This window comes from Muscardinus avellanarius (genome assembly GCF_963383645.1).
Source record: "Muscardinus avellanarius genome assembly, chromosome: 10".
In the NCBI taxonomy this organism is placed as follows: domain Eukaryota; kingdom Metazoa; phylum Chordata; class Mammalia; order Rodentia; family Gliridae; genus Muscardinus; species Muscardinus avellanarius.
The window spans coordinates 96,155,122-96,177,255 of NC_137796.1; the positions used below are offsets into that span (position 1 = coordinate 96,155,122).

The window sequence follows — 22,134 nt, forward strand, 5'->3', positions numbered from 1 at the left end:
GAGGATGATAAAAAAGATAGACTTACTTTAAAAACTGACAAAAGTCTAAATATGACAGGTGGAAGAAATACAGAATCAAAATAAATTATAAGTGAGATTTGGAAAAGTATAGAACACAGCAGTTCTCTGACATTTGGTTTCTATAAAAGTTCTTCATTTATTTTCCCTGTAGTTATTTTAGCCAGCTTTTGATTGGACAAAATCTTACCACATTTTAAACAAATTTCAAAGGCTGAGCCTTTGAGTATGTAGTAAATAAAGCATACAAAATAAAGATAATTCATGGTATGTATAACCACTACTGTAGGCCATGCAGAATATTCTTGAAGACTTTCAGGATGAATATTTTAAAATGTTTACATGGATATATGCATATCCACAATTCAAAATAGCCAAATTACAGAACCAACCTAGATGTCTATCAACAGATGAATGGATAAAGAAAATGTGGTATATGCACACAATGGAATTTTATTGAGCCATAAAAAAATTATGTCATTTGCAGAAAAATAAACGAAACCAACCAGAGATCAGCCAGCTTCAGAAAATCAAGGGCCACATGTTTCCTCTCATTTGTGGTAGCTAGAGGGAAATAGGAAAGAAAAGGGACCTGGAAGAAATGAGACAAGTAGAGTAGTGGACAGCACCTGGAGGAGGAGGAGGGGAAGGAAAAAGGAGGCTTGGAAAAGGAAGAGACCAGATGATGTTATGTGTATACAGGACTATCAGTGTGGATCTCATTATGATGTATGTGCATGTCAAACTTTGTTAATGCCAAATTATTTTCCAGAGTGGAATTAGTAAATGACATCCATTCCCAGGGTATGAGTATTTACATTTTTCTATGTCTTAACACTTGCTATTCCCATAATTATATATGCATATTAAATAATATTACATTGTCTGAATGAGTATTTCCTTGAATAATTATGAAGTTTATCAAATCTCCATACAGGTCATAGGCATTTGTCTTTTTTTGTATTTACCTAAATTAGATGATTGAAATATCTTCCTCCCTCTCCTAAGAAATTATGAGGATAAGGGATGGAAAAGGAGAAATTACTACTGACAGTGTAGAAATCCAGAGGATTATCAGAAACTACTTTGAAAAACTATACTCCAACAAAATGGAAAATCTGGAGTAAATTGACAACTTCCTAGATAAATACAACCTTCCTAAACTGAATCAAGAAGATATAGAACACTTAAACCAACCAATAACAATCAAAGAGATTGAAACAGCAATAAAGAGCTTACCATCAAAGAAAAGCTCAGGACCAGATGGTTTCCCAAGTGAATTCTATAAAACCATTATAGAAGAGCTAACCCCAATACTCCTCAAACTATTTCGCAAAATAGGTAAAACTGGGACTCTCCCAAATACATTCTATGAAGCCAACATCACACTAATACCCAAACCGAATAAAGACAGTTCAAGGAAGGAAAACTACAGGCCTATATCTTTGATGAACTTGGATGCAAAACTATTAAACAAAATACTAGCAACACGCATTCAAATCCACATCAAGAAAATCATACACCATGACCAGGTAGGGTTCATCTCAGGGATACAAGGCTGGTTCAATATATGAAAATCAATTCATGTAATTCATCATATAAACAGAATCAAAGACAAAAATCATATGATCATTTCAATAGATGCTGAAAAAGCATTTATAAAATTCAACATCCATTTATGATAAAAATACTGCAGAGAATTGGAATAGAAGGAACATATCTCAATGTTATTAAGACAATCTACAATAAGCCCACTGCCAACATCATATAAAATGGGGAAAAACTTCAAGAATTCCCCCTAAAAACAGGAACGAGACAAGGATGTCCACTATCACCACTTCTCTTCAATATAGTACTAGAGACTCTAGCCAGAACAATAAGGCAAGAAAAGGAAATCAAAGAAGTACATATAGGAAAAGAAGAACTCAAACTTTCACTATTTGCAGATGACATGATACTATATTTAGAAAACCCAACAAACTCAACCAAAAGGCTTACAGAACTGATCAACAAATTCAGCAAAGTATCTGGATACAAAATCAACCTTAAAAATTCAGAAGCTTTCCTGTACACCAACTATAAATCCACTGAAAAAGAAATTCAGAAAATGCTTCCACTCAGGATCTCCCACAAAAAATAAAATACTTAGGAATAAATTTGACCAAGGAGGTAAAAGATCTCTACAAAGAAAATTATGAGACTTCCGGGAAGATGGCAACCGAGAAAAGCGGGGCTTAAGAGCCCCGCTAACAAATCTCCATTACCACAAAATAAGCGCCTTTCATAGCCAGAAAACACCATCACCAGTGAAACAAAAAATCACCAGGCTCCAGAGAGAAAGCGGACTGAGAACAGAGCCACAGAAGAGATAACCGGCCTCACGCCCGAGGAAGCGGCAGATGCAGCAGCAGCGCCATACTGCCGGCGGCACCGGCGAATTCACGGGACAGCTACAGCAAGCCGAGGTGAGCCACTGCGGAACAGCCAGGCGGGATTTCTCCGCGCAGAGAGCATCTAAAGCTCCCAGTGGCCGAGCTCAGCACACGCTGCAAGGACTCAGAGTGGAATTCAAAACCAAGAAGAAAAACACCAGCCCCACAGCCGAGGGCGTAGCAGCGGTGCCATATTGCCACCGGCAGCAGCAGCACTGAATTCAGCGAGGCCAGTACAGCTACATCTGCATACTCAAGAACAGTGAGTCAAATTGCGGGCCACAGAGGAGAAATCCCAGTACTGTACTCCCTGGGACTTGACCCAGTGGAGGAGGGGCAGTGGCAGAGATATCACACCATAGGAGAATGTGCAACCTGGCACCCCCCACAGTCTAAAGCAGCCTCTATCGACTCTCTGGGTCGGAGACTCTATGATAAAACCCAGTAAAGGAGTAGTGGGGTCTGAGATACTACTGACTCGAGATCCAGAACACCTTAAGTGAAGTCATAGTGACCCAAGGGAAGAACCCAGAGAAGGCACAAACATCCGAAATCATGGGAAAGAGGAATAATACTGGAGCAATAAATGCCCACAACCCCACAACATCAGAACCCGATAAAACTGAAAATCAGAGATTTCTAGAAGATCAAATCAGGAAAATAACTGTAGAAATAATAGAGGTGCTTCAAAAAGAACTCAGAGAGAGCCAAAAAGAGATAAAGGATGCAATTAATGAAGTAAAGGCCTCAATTCAAAGCACAAACAACCGATTAGACCACATGCAGAACAGAATCTCGCTCTTAGAAAATGATCATTCCAAAAATGAACGCATAGTTTCTAATCTAGGAAAAAATATCCGACAGCAGGAATCTGATATGGAAGAAATATGGGCCCATTTTAAGAGAGCTAACCTAAGAATAATTGGAATAGAGGAGGGAAAAGAAAGTGAAACCAAAGGGATCAACAATCTCTTCAAGGAAGTAATAGCAGAAAATTTTCCAGACATAGAGCAAGAGGTCGATACACAGGTCCAGGAAACTTATAGAACTCCCTTTAGACAGGATCTGAGAAGAGGATCCCCACGCCAAGCATGGGAGGGAGGGATAGGGAGAGAATGTGGTGGGGATTGGGTGGGGGCTGACTGGGAAAAGTGTGCATGTATGTCTACAAAAGTATGTATCCTACTATGATGTATGAATACAGTGCACCAATAAAAAAAAAGAAAATAGAAAAAAAATATATCAAAGTCAATCAATAAGCCAAACATGAGAAGAAGGGAGGGGGAGGGAATGGAGTGGGAATTGGGGAAGGTTAAATGTATGCCTCTACCATCTTGTACACCATTAAATTGTATGACTACAATGCACCAATAAAAATTAAAAAAAAAAGAAAATTATAAAACACTGAAAAAAAGAAATCGAAGAAGATCTTAGAAAATGGAAGGATCTTCCATGTTCATGGATTGGCAGAATAAATATTAAAATGGCCATTCTTCCAAAAGTGATCTATAGTTTCAACACAATGCCCATTAAACTACCAAGATCATTCCTCACAGACATAGAAAAATCAGTCCTTAAATTTATCTGGAATAACAAAAAGCCCAGAATAGCCACAGTAGTTCTCAGTAACAAAAACCATGCTGGAGGAATCACAATACCTGACTTTATTTTTTTATTTATTTTTTATTTTTTTATTTTTTATTTTTTGGTGGTACTGGGGTTCCTGGAAGCCCTTCTACCTCCGGGCTACACTCCCAGACCTATTTTTTATATTTTTGAAACAGGGTCTCTTACGCCAGCTCGGCTGGCTTCGAACCTGCGCGATCCTCCTGTCTCCGCCTCCCAAGTGCGGGGATTACAAGCGTGCACCACCACGCCCGGCACAATACCTGACTTTAAACTATAATACAAAGCCATTGTAATAAAAACAGCATGGTACTGGCAAAAAAAAAAAAAAGAAAGAAACATAGACCAATGGAATAGAATAGAAGACCTAGAAACAAGTCCACACACTTTCAGCCAATTGATTTTTGACAAAGGGGCCAAAAACATACACTGGAAAAAAGATAGCCTCTTCAGCAAATGGTGTTGGCAAAACTGGTTAACCATATGCAGAAAATTGGAAATTAATCCCACTTTTTCACCCTGTACAAAAGTCAACTCAAGATGGATCAAAGACTTGGAAATCAAACCAGAGACCTTGAAGCTCCTTGAAGAGGGCATAGGTCCAACACTGCAACACATAGGCACAGATAAATACTTTCTCAACAAGACCCCAAGGGCACAACAAATTAAAAGGTGAATCAATACATGGGATTGCATGAAACTGAAGAGCTTCTGTTCAGCAAAGGAAACTGTCAAGAACCTCAATCGAGAGCCAACAGAATGGGAGAAGATTTTTGCCACCTACCCCTCCGATAGAGGACTAATTTCCAGAATATACAGAGAACTCAAGAAACTCAACACTAAGAAAACAAAGCATCCAATAACAAAATGGGCAAGTGAACTTAATAGACACTTCACAAAAGAAGAAATTCAAATGGCCAATAAATGCATGAAAAATGCTCAACATCACTGGCAATCAGAGAGATGCAAATGAAAACTACCCTGAGATTTCACCTAACTCCAACTAGAATGGCAATCATTCAAAATACAAACAACAATAGATGCTGGCAAGGATGTGGAGAAGTGGGAACTCTAAGACATTGTTGGTGGGATTGCAAATTAGTGCAACCACTTTGGAAAACAGTAAGGAGAATCCTCAGAAGAATGGGAACAAATCTACCATTTGATCCAGCAACACCACTTCTGGGTATCTACCCAAAAGAAAAGAAACCAAACTACCAAAGTAATGCATGTGTGTCTATGTTCATAGCTGCACAATTCACCATAGCCAAGATGTCCATCAACAGATGAATGGATTACAAAACTGTGGGATATGTACACAATGGAATTTTACTCAGCCATTAAAAAAAAATCAATTACATCATTTTCAGGGAAATGGATGGAACTGGAGGACATTATGCTAAGTGAGATTAGTCAGTCACAAAAAATAAGAAATCAGATGCTTTCCCTAATATGTGAGAGTTAGAGAGAACTGGGTCATAGGAGGAACCTAGATGAAAAAGAAAATCCTATGGAGGAGCCAACAGGGCAACCTAAAGGGGGAGAAAGGAGGGGGGAAGAGGTAAATCTCTAAAACACACAATGTACTTAAACATATCAAAGTCAACCAGTAAGCCGAGCAAGGAAGGGAGGGAATGAGGTGGGAATTGGGTAGGGGTTAAATCAGTGATGTGTGCATGTCTGTACACACAAGTTTTTTTTACCCCAATATGATGTATGAATATAATGTGCCAATAAAAAATAAAAAAAGATATTTCCCCTCATGTCTTTTCCCCTTTATTTTTTTTAATTGCATGATTGATTTTTCATAATTCTTCATGTTCTACATAGTAATGTTTGTCACACATATGAACTTATGTATATTGTTAAATATCTGCTGCCAGGTTAAACTTTGCTTTCTTTAGGGTGTCTTTTAATAAACAGTTTAAATTTTAATGTAGTCAAATTATTTATATTTTTTTCAAGGTTCAGTGTTGTGTTTAAGAAATACTTTGTATCTAGTGGTTAGAAAATTAGTCTAATTTATTTTCTTCTCTTCTCTTTTCTACGATTTAATTTTCATTCTATTGCCCTTATTTATCAACTCGTGGAATTTCTTGTGTTTGGTACTTTATTTCTTTTTATGGAAACCTGTTATTTACATTTATTGAACAGTGTATTCTTTACCCAATGATACACAATGTTATCTCCTTTCTATTTGAAAGTTTCATACAAGCTTTGGCATGTTTCTAGGCTCTTCATTCTGCCTCACTGTCCATTTATTTCTACTTCTCTACAAGGACCACAATATCTTATAAATCTCGACCTCTATAAATATATTTTCAAATATTTTATCTTTCAATATTTTCATTACTGCATTGCAATTATACATCAGAGTGAGTTTTAATGTCATAAAACATTCATGCACACAGCTCTTGGTGTATTTCCTTCTGCATCCTACCTTCATCCTTCTCCCCTCCTCACTCCCTGTACCTATTAGTGAAATTGGTAGTAATACCATCATATATTGCCATCGTGTTATTTGAACTGTTTCTTTCTTCAGTACTCTTTTGTCCTCCTTAACTCCTTTCCTAAATTTTCTTTCGCTATTCTACTCATATTTCTTTCACATATTTAAAAACCCTTATGTTTCCTATTTTCTCTCTGGTTTCTAAATTATGAAAGAAAACAATAAGCCAGAGAAGGAAATTAAAGGGATATATTTTCAAATATTAAGGAATTAAATCAATATTTTAGAAAGCATAAACCCAGGAAGCATTAGGTCCCTTTAAATGTAAATTCTGCTAAATATTCAGCAAATGGATATATATTAAGTATTTCACTGAATAAAAAATGAGAGAGCACACCACAGTATATTCTTTGTTGCTAGTATACACATAATATATAATGCAAAATATGGGGACTATGAGACAGGAAATAACAGTACAATATTATAAATATGGACCTAAAAATCTCATTAAAATATTAACAAATCAAATACATAGATATACAGATAGCCAGATGGGCTTATGCCAGGAATGTAAAGATATTTTAGTACTTAAAATACTAATGTAATTTAACTTCATTGATATATTAATGGGGAAGCCACATGATAATCTCAATATGTTCATGAAAAGTATAGGTTGAGCTTCCCTAATTCAAAAATTCAAAATAAAAAATTCTTTAAAATCCAGAACCTTTAGAATGGTAACATGATGCCAAAGTGACTTCATGTGATGGGCTGTAGTCAAACAGAGATGTAAAAAGGTACTGTAAAAAATTACCTTCAGGCTATCATCATGAGGTTTATGTAAAACCAATTTTGTGTTTAGACTTGGGATTCATCCTCAAGATATCTCATTATGTATATGCAAATATTCCAAAAGCTGAAGAAAATTCAAAATATGAAACACTTCTGGTCCCAAGCATTTCAAATAAGGGACACTCAACTTGTATTTAGATAAAAACAAAACCAAACTACACAAAGCAATATTTCATAAACTAAAACTACAAAAAACACATCAAGCACTACAAATAAGGGGATTACTAAATTGTGAAACTAATTTTAGAGTTAAGATTTAAATTCCAAGTCTTCTTCTTCTTCTTCTTCTTCTTCTTCTTCTTCTTCTTCTTCTTCTTCTTCTTCTTCTTCTTCTTCTCCTTCTCCTTCTCCTTCTCCTTCTCCTTCTGTCTGGGAATGGAACCCAGGGTTCCATCCGAGTTACACCCCCTGCCCTATTCTTTTTATACTTTATTTCTTTGAAACCGGGTCTCACTGAGTTGCGAAGGGCCTCACTAAGTAGCTGAGGCTGTCCACAAACCACTATCCTCCGGTCTCAGCCTCCCAAATGCTGGGATTACAAGTGTGTGCCACCACGCCCGGCTAGCCTTCATTTTTTCAATATACTTTTATTGGTGCATTGTAATTATACATCCCAATGAGATTCAAAGTGACACATTAATACATGCACACAGCACCTGGTGTGTTTCCCTCCATACCCGCCCATGTATTCTTACTGTACTGTCTTTCTGTAAAAGTACACATTAAAACAGTAAGAGAGAACCACATTTATAGCCATAAGGAGAAACTTAGCCATTTGCTTATGCATAGTTTTTAATTGCAAATACCATGGCTACGTGTTGAAAGTAAAATAACCCTGGACCTCATGCTCTGGAGGCAGCCACTGTGGGAGATGGGTCCCTGGGGGTGTGGCTGGGTACATTATAAGAGTGTGTGTGTGTGTGTGTGTGTGTGGGGGGGGGGGTGTTTGTCTGTGTGTACTGTTCCCACTGAGCTACAGCTTCTGGCTCTGACCTTTTCTCTTAGGCCTTTTGCTCTCTGTATGCTCCCATCACCATGCCCTAAAGACTGAGAGCTCTGACTCCTGCTTGGCAATTGGAATATGAATAAACTGAAAACGTTAGAATCCTAAGCAAATAAAATGTCCTTCCTCTATGTTTGTGTATGTGTCAGGGAATTTGAGGCATGCCAGTGAGAATGCTGACTAAAACAATGGCCATAGTGCAATAAGATTAAATAAAGCAAAAAAAGGAAAGAAATTTTATGAGTATGAAATTAGCAAAATAAGAAATTTAAAACTTAAATTTAAAATTAAAATATTAGATTATATATAAACTTAAAACTGAATTAGTTATTGTTGTAAGATTTTATTCTAAGGGAAAAGTTGGTTAAACTTTGTTTTGGTTAAATAATAGCTTAGATTGAAAAAAATTCTGAGATTAAAAAGGAGCATAAAACTAAAGGCTGATTCCTTGAAACGTACAGCTGACCCTCATAATCTATGGGCAGTTGGCCCCAGGATCTTGTGGATGCTCAACTTCTATATAAAAAATGCTATGCTATTTGCATGTAATTTACATAATCCTCCCCTGTCCAGATTACTTATAATACCTAATATGATGTAAATATTATTAAATAGTTATCCTGCATTGTTTAAAGAATGACAAGAAAAAATCTATATGTATATGTTCAGTACAGATAAAACTTTTTTTCTGAATACTTTCCATCCATGTTTAGTTGATCTCATATAGAACCCATGGTTGGGTGAACCCATGTGAAAGGACAACTATTTAGGTAAGTGTCTAGTAAGCAAATGTAAAAAAGGAGAACCCCTCCCCCCAATATATTATATTTGGAATGAGAAAGCTGATATAATTTATGGCTATATAAGAGAACAAGAAAAACACAGCTTTATATCAACTAGTAAATTAGAATAAATAATTTTTAAAGCAAAAATAAACTATTATAATATTCTGTGGGTTGAAGAAAAGATCAGTGAATAAAGAATTACTATAATTCTATAATACTTCCTTTATTAACATAGAAAAATTTATTTCTTCAGCTCCTACACTGGCTACTTCAACCTAATTCTTTTAGTCACCAGATTCAATTAACCCTGCAGAAATTCTTTCCTTTTTTTTTGTATGTGGGGGTATTGAGGATACTCCCACATACAAAAAGGATAGAACCTAGTCGCATTCTACCTTCAAACTACTCTTCCAGCCCTTTTTATTTTTATTTTTTTGAAATGTGGTATCACTAAGTTTCTGAGGGCTTCACTAAGTTGCTGAGGCTAATCTCAAACCTGTGATTCTCCTGTCTCAGCTTCCCAGCTACTAGGATTACAGATATGTATCACCATGTCCAGATAGAAATGCTTTCCTTAATTATCATATCTCATGTGGCCTAAATTATTCTTTTATTTACCCTTGTTTTCTTTATTGTCTTATTGCTATCTATAATAATTACATTTGTTACTTTAACCCTTGGAATATTATTTTAATGAAAAGAAGAACTTGTTTGTCTTCCTCAATATTTTATCAGTAAAGCAGCTAAGCAGTGAGAGAGAACAGAAAAGATTGAGGGGAAGTGATAGTAAGTGAAATTAGATCCAAGAGAGAACAGGAGTCTTTGGGTTGAAATTGTTATCAAATGCTAACCAGAATTAAGGCAACAATTTATGACTGAGTAACTTATGGTTAAATTTTAAAATACTGAGAAAAATAATTTTTTAAAAAGTTTTTCAGAGAAATATATAGGTACCTGCAAAGGAGTAATATTCAGATTAACATCAGATTCTCTTAAGCAGTGTGATTTAGCACCAAGAAACCAGTTGTGCTTAATACAGTATTAAGAGAACAAAAGACAAATAAAACCCCCAAGATCTTCTCAAAGACTCAAAAAACCATCTTATTTAATTCATGATAAAAGCCCTTAACAAACTAAAAATACAAGACTTTCTCATTCATGGAAACACAACAGCTAAAAATCATATTTATTGGACAATGACTGGATTGACTTACTACTCAGACTGGGCATAAGGCAAAGATGTTTGCTCTCTTCACTATTGTACAAAAAACTAGAGTTCTAGTAAGTAAAATGAAGGGAAAAAAGAAAAGAAATAAGGAAAAAAGGAAGGAATTTTGGTTTTGAAAGGAAGAAGTAAAACTGCATTAGGAAAAAACATAGTATAAAATCTTAAAGGATCACAAAAAACCTACTTAAAATAATAAATTAGTTAAATAAATTCACAAGATATAAAACATTGCAAAATTCAAAATTTATTTGTATTTCTATATGCAAACAACAAGGAACAGAGAGTGAAATTAAGAAGCCTGGAGTAACTGCAACCCAGTACTGACTACCTATAGGCAGAACAAAATTAAAGTGACCCTGGAGGGATACAGACTTTAAAATAAGTATTAAAGGGTGATTAATATACAATAGAAAGTTGAGAATACCCATACAGTAGAAGCTGTTCACTTTTAAGGCATACGGAAAATAATATCTACCTCTAGAATAAGATACTATAACAGGAAATTGAACATAAGAAATCTATAGAACAGAGAGAGCTATCAAAAGGAAAAAAAGATATAAACTTAACAAACCTGAAATCATTAGAAAGAAAAACAACAAGGAAACAATGAGTCCTCACCAATCCACAATAACAGAACTTGCCAACACAGAATTGCAGAAATTTCAGAATGGTAAGTCAGAATTTTAATATTAGAATTATACAGGCTTTCCAAAAAAAGTTCAGAGAGAACCTCAAAGAAATAAAGGAGCAAATTAACAAAGAATCTGATACTCTGAACAGGAGTAAAAAAGAAGCTAGTAAATAAGTGAAGGATACAATAAATGAAGTGAATACATCAATACAACCCATCAACAGTAGACTAGACCACATGGAAAATAGAATATCACACTTATAAGATGGCCACTCCAAAAGTGAACACATAGTATATATATAATTTAGAAAAAAACAATTCAACAGCATGAGTTGGACACTGAAGATTTCTGGGCCAACATTAAAAGAATGTGATAAAGTGAGTCTAGGTCTCAGCTTCAGTAATGCCATGATGTTACCCTAAATGACCTCAAGACAACCAGCTAATGTTCATCAGTCTGAGAAAAGTGTCACCAAGTACCAGTTTGGCTTTTGTAACTCCTGCTTAGCTTGCACCTGCAGAAAAACAAAGGCCATTAGGGATTTTATATCCTTAAAATAATCAAGAGGTGAGTAACAGAAGGGATCAACATGGGTTGCTGAGCTAACTGTACAATGTTCCTTGCTTCTGTAATTTCCGCTTGACTTGAACACCTGCTGAAAGAAACTTTTGGAGATTCTTTACATTTTTGAAAACCTAAACTCTTCACTCTTGATCTTGTGGTTTTTTGGTATAAAAGGAGCCCTGAGAAATGACTCAGGGCTGCACACAGGACTAAACATCTTGCAGTGTAGTTGCCGGCTGGCTAATAAAGATTTTCTATTAGAAGTGTTCTTCTTTGGTGGTCATTATATAATAAGAGAAAGCCCAAGAATAATAGGCATAATAATGGGAATAGAAGCCCAAACCAAGCCAAAATCTTTCAGAGAAATAATATCAGAAAAATTTCCAAACATAGAAAACAAGGTCAACACACAGGTACAGGAAACATAGAACTCCCATTATACAAGGTCAGAAAAAAGGTTCACCATGCACATAATCAAGTTGACTAAAGTAGAGGCCAATGGGAGAATTTTAAAGGCAATGATAGCAAAAGACCAAGTGATATTCAGAGTCAAAGCAATAAAAATTACTTCAGACTTCTTAAATAAAATCATTAAAGCCAGGAGGACCTGGAGCAAAATATTCCAAACTCTGAAAGAAAACAACTTCCAGTCAAGACTACTCTACCCAGCAAAGATATCTTTCAAATTTGACAGGGAAATAAAAATATTCCATGGAAAATAGAACTTGAAAGAATTTGTGTCTTCCAAACCAGCACTGGGGAAAACATCCAAAGAGATAAATTACAAAGAAGAAATAATGAATAAATGTCAGAACCAGAGAAATAATAATTTCTATCAAACAAACTAAGCAAAGAAAAAAATACCTCAAACAGAAGTTAAAACTCAAAATTTAGGAATTAAAAATTATCTGTCAATAATCATACTAAATATCAGTGGTCTCAGTTCCCAAATAAGAAGCCATAAGGTGAAAAATAGATTTAAAATCATAATCTATCTATATGCTGTCTGCTAGAAACACACTTTACAAGTTAAAATAAAAACTAAAGGTGACAGGCTGGAGCAAGGTAATTCACACTAATGGAACTTGAAGACAAGCATGAGTAGCAACTCTGATATCACATGAAATAGATTTCAAGCCTAAATTTATCAGAAGAGACAAAGAAGGTCATTTCTTACTTGTAAAAGGAAAATTCAACCAGAGGATATAATGGTAGTAAAAATTTATCCCCAAACATAGGTGCAGCCACTTTTCATAAAAACAACAACAACAACAACAACAACAACAACAACAACAACAACACCTCTTAGTGACATTAAGTTACACATAGATCCCAATATGATCATATTGGGAGAGTCAACACTTATCTCACACCATTAGATTATTCTTTTAGACAAAAGGTCAGTAAAGATGTCTCAGACCTAAGGAATACCATAAACCAAATGGGCCTACTAAACACATACAGAATATTTGATCCAACTACAGCTGAGTTCACATTCTTTTCAGCTTCTCACAGAACCTTTACCAATACAAACCATATCCTGGGCCACAAAGAAAGCATTAGCAAGTTTAAAATATGCAACCTAGCCGGGCGTGGTGGAGCACACTTGTAATTCCCATGCTTGGGAGGCAGAGACAGGAGCATCACACAGGTTCGAAGCTAGCCGCGCTGGTGTAAGAGACCCTGTTTCAAAAATATAAAATAGGTCTGGGAGTGTATCCTGGAGGTAGAAGGGCTTCCAGGAACCCCAGTACCACACACACAAAAAATGCAACATAACCCCTCTGCCTCTTTTTGGATCATAATAAAATGTAACTAGAAATCAACCATAAGAAGACCAAGAATAACCACATAAAGACATGGAAACTGAACACCACACTGCTGAATGAAGAATGAGCCATAAAAATGTAAAGGGAGAAATTAAGAAATTCCTGGAAACAAACAAAAGTAGAGATACAACATATCAAAATCTCTGGGAAACTTTGATGACATATTAAGGTAAAAGTTCATAGCACTGAGTGGTCACATAAGAAGAACAGAAAATCACCAGTAAATAACATTATGCCCTAGATGTATATGAAGTACATTAATAAACATATCAAAGTCAATCACTAAGCCAAACATGAGAAGGAGGGAGGGGGAAGGAAATGAGGTGAAAAATGCGGAGGGGCTAAATAAGTGATGCATGCATGTGTGACTCTACCATCTTGTGTCCCCTTAAGATTTATGACTATACTGTGCCAATAAAAATTAAAAAAGAAAAAATAACTTAATGTCACACCTCAAAGCCCTTAAAAATAGAAATAGTTTAGCCTCAAAGCCAGTAGAATACAGGAAATCATTAAAATAAGAGAAATCAATGAAATAGAGAATTAAAACAAGTAAAAAAATCAACAAAATCCAAAGCTGGTTCATTGAAAAAATAAACAGGATCAATAAACCACTAGCCAACCTAATCAAAAGAAAGAATCAATCAAAATTACTAAAATAAAAATAAAAAAGTATATTACCATAGACAATGTGAAAATTAAGAATATTTTCAGAAAGTACTTTTTTTTTTTTTGCGGGTCTGGGGATGGAACACAGGGGTATTCAACCTCCGAGCTACACCCCCAGCCCTATGTTTTTATTCTTTGTTTTGAAACCGGGTCTCACTGAGTTGCAGAGGGCCTGAGTAAGTAGCTGAGGCTGTTTGCAAACCGCGATCCTCTGGTCTCTGCCTCCCAAATGCTAAGATTACAAACGTGTGCCACCACACCCAGCTTTCAGAAAGTACTTTGAAAAACTATACTCGAACAAAATGGAAAGCCTTGAAGAAATAGAGAAATTTCTAGACAAATCAACCTTCCTAAATTGAATCAAGAAGATATAGAAAATTTAAAACAATGAATATCAATCAAAGACTAAAGCAGCAATAATAAAAAAAAAACCCTTCCATCAAAGAAAATCCCAAGCACAGATGGTTTCCCAGGCAAATTGTACACAACCTTTATAGAAGAGATAATCCTAATACTTCTCAATTGATTCCATGAAATAGAAAGAAACAAGACTCTCCTAAATACATTCTATAAAGCAAACATCACATTAATACCAAAACCAAATAAAAACAGACCAAGAAAAAAATTACAGGTCAATATCATTGATGAACTTAGGTACAAAATGCTAGCAACATGCATTCAAACTGCATCAAGAAAATTATACACCATGAGCAAGTCAGGATCATCCAAGGAATGCAAAATCCTGGCTCAACATATGAGAAACATGCAATTCACCACATAAACAGAATCAAAGACAAAAATCACATGATCAGAAAAGAATAAAGATGGCGACCGAGAAAAGTGGGGCTTAAGAGCCCCGCTAACAACAAATCTCCATTACCACAAAATCAGCGCCTTTCATAGCCAGAAAACACCATCACCAGTGAAACAAAAAATCACCAGGCTCCAGAGAGAAAGCGGACTGAGAACAGAGCCACAGAAGAGATAACCGGCCTTGCGCCCGAGGACGCGGCAGATGCGGCAGCAGCGCCATACTGCCGGCGGCACCGGCGAATTCACGGGACGGCTACAGCAAGCCGAGGTGAGCCACTGCGGAACAGCTAGGCGAGATTTCTCCGCGCAGAGAGCATCTAAAGCTCCCAGTGGCCGAGCTCAGCACACGCTGCAGGGATTCAGAGTAGAAATCAAAAACAAGAAGAAAAACGCCAGCCCCATAGCCGAGGGCGTAGCAGCGGCGTCATATTGTCACCGGCGGCGGCAGCAGCGAATTCAGCGAGGCCAGTACAGCTACATCTGCGTACTCAAGAACAGTGAGTCAAATTGCGGGCCACAGAGGAGAAATCCCAGTACTGTACTCCCTGGGACTTGACCCAGTGTGGGAGGGGCGGTGGCAGAGATATCACACCATAGGATAGCGTGCAACCTGGCACCCCCCACAGTCTAAAGCAGCCTCTATCGACTCTCTGGGTCGGAGACTCTGTGATACAACCCAGTAAAGGAGTAGTGGGGTCCGAGATACTACTGACTTGAGATCCAGAACACCTTAAGGGAAGTCATAGTGACCCAAGGGAAGAACCCAGAGAAGGCACAAACATCCGAAATCATGGGAAAGAGGAATAATACTGGAGCAATTAATGCCCACAACCCCACAACATCAGAACCCGATAAAACAGAAAATCAGAGATTTCTAGAAGATCAAATCAGGAAAATAACTGTAGAAATAATAGAGGTGCTTCGAAAAGAACTCAGAGAGAGCCAAAAAGAGATAAAGGATGCAATTAATGAAGTAAAGGCCTCAATTCAAAGCACAAACAACCGATTAGAACACATAGAGAACAGAATCTCGCTCTTAGAAGATGAGCAATCCAAAAATGAACACATAGTTTCTAATCTAGAAAAAAATATCCGACAACAGGAATCTGATATTGAAGAAATATGGGCCCATTTTAGGAGAGCTAACCTAAGAATAATTGGAATAGAGGAGGGAAAAGAAAGTGAAACCAAAGGGATCAACAATCTCTTCAAAGAAGTAATAGCAGAAAATTTTCCAAACATAGAGCAAGAGGTTGATACAAAGGTCCAGGAAACTTATAGAACTCCCTTTAGACAGGATCGGAGAAGATGATCCCCACGCCACATAATTGTCAAAATGACCAATGTGGAAGCCAAGCAGAGAATCTTAAAGGCAACAAAAACAAAGGGCCAAGTGACATTCAGAGGCAAGCCAATTAGAATCACTCCAGACTTCCCAAACCAAGTCATGAGAGCCAGAAGGGCTTGGAGTAACATATTCCAAACTCTGAAAGAAAACAACGTTCAGCCAAAAATTTCCTACCCGGCAAAACTTTCTATCAAATTAGATGGAAAAATAAGAAGCTTCCATGACAAACAGAAACTGAAGGAATTTATGTCTTCAAAACCAGCACTAGAGAAAATACTCAAAGAGATTAACTACAAAGAAGAAATAGGTAACACACACCAGAACCAGAGAAACAAGAGTTTCCATCCAACAGACAATTAAGATTGGTTATCTTTGGAGATTCATTATTTATGTTAGTCTTTTACCTATCTCTAAATGGTATTGTTTGCCTTTATTGTTGTTAATTTTTAGGATTTCTAGTTGGAATATTAATATACTTTCAGATATAGCAATTGGAAATATTTTATCCCATTCTATTAGTAACTGTTAACTCTGTTTACATTGTCTTTGGATATACAATTTTTTTTTATTTTTTAGGGAGTCTGTATACTCCTCTGTTGCCTGTGCCATTGAAATCATAACCAAGAAATCACTGCCAATTTCAATGTTGTGAGGTTTAATGACCCAGATTTTCTCCTAAAAGTTTATAGTCTTAAGATTTATATTTAGGTCCATTATCTATTTTGAGTTAATATTTGTATATGGGATTAGGTAAGGGTCCAATTTTATTCTTTTCCATGTAATTATTATTTTTTAACAATATTTAGTTAAAAGATTATCATTTCCACCACCAAATGTTCGTGGAAACCTTGTCAAAAATAACTTGACAATATAGGGAAGAATTTAGCTCTAGGCTTTTATTTAACTCCAATGGTTTATATATCTGCCTTTAGAATAGTACTACACTGTTTCAATTATTGTAGCTTTATATGGGTTGAAATCAGAAAATATATATCTTCTAGCTTTGTTCTTTTTCAAGATCGTTTTGGGTACCTAGACTCCATATTCCATATTAGGATAGATTTTTTTCTGAAAAATAAATATATAAATATATGATAGTTTCACCTAAAAAATAGAAAAAAATATTCTCTGGTAAGAAAGAAAGCAAAAAGAAATATTGAAATGTTATCTTTAAGTCATCAAAAGCTTGGTATCAGACAAATGAAACTATTATGTGAGATTATCATTTTTAATTTTAGATAAATTGCCATAATACTAGATGTCAACTACTAAGCCAAGCATGGGAGGGAGGGATAGGGAGAGAATGGGGTGGGGATTGGGTGGGGGCTGACTGGGGAAAGTGTGCATGTATGTCTACAAAAGTATGTATCCTACTATGATATATAAATACAGTGCACCAATAAAAAAAAAAGAAAAAGAAAAAAAAAACAAAATAAAGAATAAAAAATAGGGCTGGAGGTGGAGCTCAGAGGTAGAATGCCCCTGGGTTCCATACCCAGAACTGCAAAAAAAAAAAAAAAAAAAAAAATCACATGATCACTTCAATTCTGCTGAAAAAGTATTTGACAAAATCCAATGCCTATTCATGCTAAGAACACTGCTGAGAAATGGAATAAAAGAAACATACCTCAACATCATAAAGACAATATACAACAGGCCCACAGCCAACATCATAGTGAAAGGGAAAACTATGAGAGTTCCTCTTAAAAAAAGGAACAAGATAAGGATGTCCACTATCACTACTCCTTTTCAATATAGTACTTGAGACTCTAGCCAGAGGAATAAGGCAAGAGAAGAAAACCAAAGAAATACAAATAGAAAAAAATAGAATTGAAACTATCTCTATTTGCAGATGACATACAATTCGAAGACCCAATAAACTCAGCCAAAAGGCTTTTAGAACTGATCAAATTCAGCAAAGTGTCTGGACAAAAATCAACCTTAAAAACTCAGAAGCTTTCCTGTATGCCTATAAATCCACAGAAAGAAATACAGAAAACATTTTTATTCACAATATTCCCCCAAACAATAAAATACTTAGTAATAAACCTAATCAGGGAGGTAAAAGAACTCTACAAGGAAAATTATAAAATGTTGAAAAAAGAAATTGAGCTGGATGTGGTGGAGCTCGCTTGTAATCCCTGCATGTGGGAGGCTGAGACAGGTTCAAAGCCTGCCTCAGCTACTTAATGAGGCTCTCAGCAACTTAGTGAGACCCTGTTTTCAAATAAAGTATAAAATAGGTCTGGGAGTATAACCTGGAGGTAGAAAGCCTCTGGATTGTAACCCCAGTACCTCAAAAAAAAAATTGAAGATCTTAGAAGATGGAATGACCTCCTTTCCTCTGTTCTTGGATAGGCAGAATAAATATAGTCAAAATGGCTATTCTTCTAAAAATGATCTACAGATTCAATGTCATATTCACTAAAATACCAAGGCCATTTTTGGCAGACATAGAAAAATTAGTTCTTAAATTTATTTGAAACAACAACAACAACAACAACAACAACAACAACAACTACAACAACATCCAGAATAGCCAAAGTAGTTATCAACAACAAGAACCATACAGAAGGCATAATAATACCTGATTTCAAACTATACTACAAAGCCATAGTAATAAAAACAGCATGGTATTATCACAAAAGCAGACACACAGACCAATGGAGCAGAATAGAAAACTCAGAAAAAAAAATCCACACATTTACAGCCAACTGGTTTTTAACAGAGGGGCCAAAAACATACACTGAAAAAAGGTAGCTTCAACAAATGATGTTGGCAAAACTGGTTAACTATGTAAATAAGCACCACCTTTCACCTTGCACAAGAATCAATTCAAGGTGGATCAAAGACCTAGAAATGCTACTTGAAGAGGCATAAAACCAACACTCCAACACATTGGCATGGGTAAAAACTTCTTCAACAAAACGCCAAAGGCACAAGAAATTAAAAGGAGGAGCAATACATGGGATCACATTAAACTGAGGAACTTCTGTGCAGCAAAGGAAACTATAAAAAACTCAAAAGAGAGTAAAAAAAAATGGAAGAATTTTTTTGCCAACGACTTCTCTGATAGAGGACTAATATCTAGAGTATACAGAAAACCCAAGAAACTCACTGCTAAGAAAACAAATAACCCGCCAAACTATGGAACCAGCCAAGATGTCCATCAATAGGTGAATGGATTACAAAACTGTGGGATATGTACACGATGGAATCTTATTCAGACATTAAAAAAATCAATTATATCATTTTCAGGGAAATGGATGGAACTGGAGGACATTATGCTAAGTGAGATTAGTCAGTCACAAAAAATAAGAAATCAGATGCTTTCCCTAATATGTGAGAGCTAGGGAGAAATGGGTCATAGGAGGAACTCTAGATGAAAAAGGAAATCCTATAGAGGAGCAAACAAGACAACCTAAAGGAGGAGAAAGGGGGAGGGGAGAGGAAAATCTCTAAAACACACAATGTACTTAAACATATCGAAGTCAACCACTAAGCCAAGCAAGGGAGGGAGGGACGGCGAGGGAATGGGGTGGGAATTGGGTAGGGGTTAAATCAGTGATGTGTACATTTATGCACACACAAGTTTTTTTTTTTTTTTTACCACAATATGATGTATGAATATAATGCACCAATAAAAAATTAAAATACAAAAAAAGAAATTACCTAAGCTCTTGAAAAAAAAGAAAACAAATAACCCAATAAAAATGGGTATGCAAACTAAATAGACACTTCACAAAAGAAGAATTACAAGTGGACTTCCGGGAAGATGGCGACTGGGAAAAGCGGGGCTTAAGAGCCCTGCTAAAAACCACTTATTACCACAAAATCAGCGCCTTTCATAGCCAGAAAACACCATCACCAGAGAAACAAAAAAATGTAACTACAAGGAACAGAGAAAAAGAGGGCTGGCAAAACGGGACACGAGAAAGAAACCAGACTGCAGTGCTGTGGCCGAAGCTGCGGTATGGAGTGGCGGGTGCCATCTTTCCTTGCAGCACCAGCCCCAGAGAGGAGGGGGACTCAGAACGGAGCTCAGAGCCACAGAGGAGATACGCTGGCCTCACGCCCGAGGACACGGCAGCAGTGCATTACTGCCGGCGGCAGTGGCAAGCTCACCGGATGGCACCAGACCAATGCACTCAACAGCCCACCAGGCTCCAGAGAGGAGTGGCGGACAGCGAGCCGAGGTGAGCCATTGCGGAACAGCAGGGCGGGATTCGGCAGATTTTTCAGCGCAGGGAGCATCTAAAGCTCCCAGTGGCTGGGCTCAGCACACACTGTAGGGACTCAGAGTGGAGCTCAAAACCAGAGAACAAATACGCCAGCCTCACAGCCGAGGGTGTGGCAGCGGCGCCATATTGCCACCGGCAGCAGCAGCAGTAAATTCACCGAGTCCACTACAGCTCCATCTGCATACTCAACAACAGTGAGTCAAATTGTGGGCCCCAGAGGAGAAATCCCAGTATTGACTCCCAGGGACTTGACCCAGTGGTGGAGTGGTGGTGGCAGAGATATCACACCATAGGAGAACGCCCAACCTGGCACTCCCCATAGTCTAAAGCAGCCTCTATCAACTCCCTGGGTCTGAGACTCTGCGATACAACCCAGTAAAGGAGTAGTGGGGTCTGAGATACCACAGACTCGAGATCCAGAGCACCTTAAGTGAAATCATAGTGACCCAAGGGAAGAACCCAGAGAAGGCACAAACTTCTGAAATCATGGGAAAGAGGAATAACAATGGAGCAATGAATGCCCACAACCCCACAACATCAGAATCCGATAAAACAGAAATTCAGAGATTTCTAGAAGATCAAATCAGGAAAATAACTGTAGAAATAATAGAGGTGTTTTGAAAAGAATTCAGAGAGAGCCAAAAAGAGATAAAGGATGCAATTAATGAAGTAAAGGCCTCAATTCAAAGTACAAACAACAGATTAGACCACATGGAGAATAGAATCTCACTCTTAGAAGATGATCAATCCAAAAATGAACACATAGATTCTAATCTAGAAAAAAATATCCTATAGCAGGAATCTGACATTGAAGAAATATGGGCCCATTTTAAGAGACCTAACCTAAGAATAATTGGAATAGAGGAGGGAAAAAGAAGGTGAAACCAAAGGGATCAACAATCTCTTCAAGGAAGTAATAGCAGAAAATTTTCCAAACATAGAGCAAGAAGTCGATACAAAGGTCCAGGAAACTTATAGAACTCCCTTTAGACAGGATCTGAGAAGAGGATCCCCATGCCACATAATTGTCAAAATGACCAATGTGGAAGCCAAGGAGAGAATCCTAAAGGCAACAAAAACAAAAGGCCACGTGACATTCAGAGGCAAACCAATTAGAATCACTCCAGACTTCCCAAACCAAGTCATGAGAGCCAGAAGGGCTTGGAGTAACATATTCCAAACTCTGAAAGAAAACAACTTCCAGCCAAAAATTTCCTACCCAGCAAAACTTTCTATCAAATTAGATGGAGAAATAAGAAGCTTCCACAACAAACAGAAACTGAAGGAATGTATGTCTTCAAATCCAGCGCTAGAGAAAATACTCAAAGAGATTAACTACAAAGAAGAAATAGGTAACACACACCAGAACCAGAGAAACAAGATTTTCCATCCAACAGACAACTAAGATTAGTTATCTGTGGAGATTATTTATGTTAGTCTTTTACCTATCTCTAAATTGTATTGTTTGCTTTTATTGTTAATTTTTAGAATTTCTAGTTGGAATATTAATATACCTTCAGATATAGCATTTGGAAATATTTTATCCCATTCTATCAGTAACTTTTAACTCTGTTCACATTGTCTTTGGATATATAATTTTTTTTTATTTTTTAGGGAGTTTGTATACCCTTCTGTTGCCTGTGCC

At 36.8% G+C, this 22,134-nt stretch overlaps 1 protein-coding gene across 1 annotated transcript in view; it reads right to left on the minus strand.

Moving 5' to 3' along the window:
- The window catches only part of LOC308268826 (phospholipid-transporting ATPase ABCA3-like), a gene marked incomplete at both ends in the record, with an annotated part of 196,849 nt that overhangs the window by 16,167 nt on the left and 158,548 nt on the right, over nucleotides 1-22,134 (minus strand). The gene's annotated exons all lie outside the window — the stretch shown is intronic.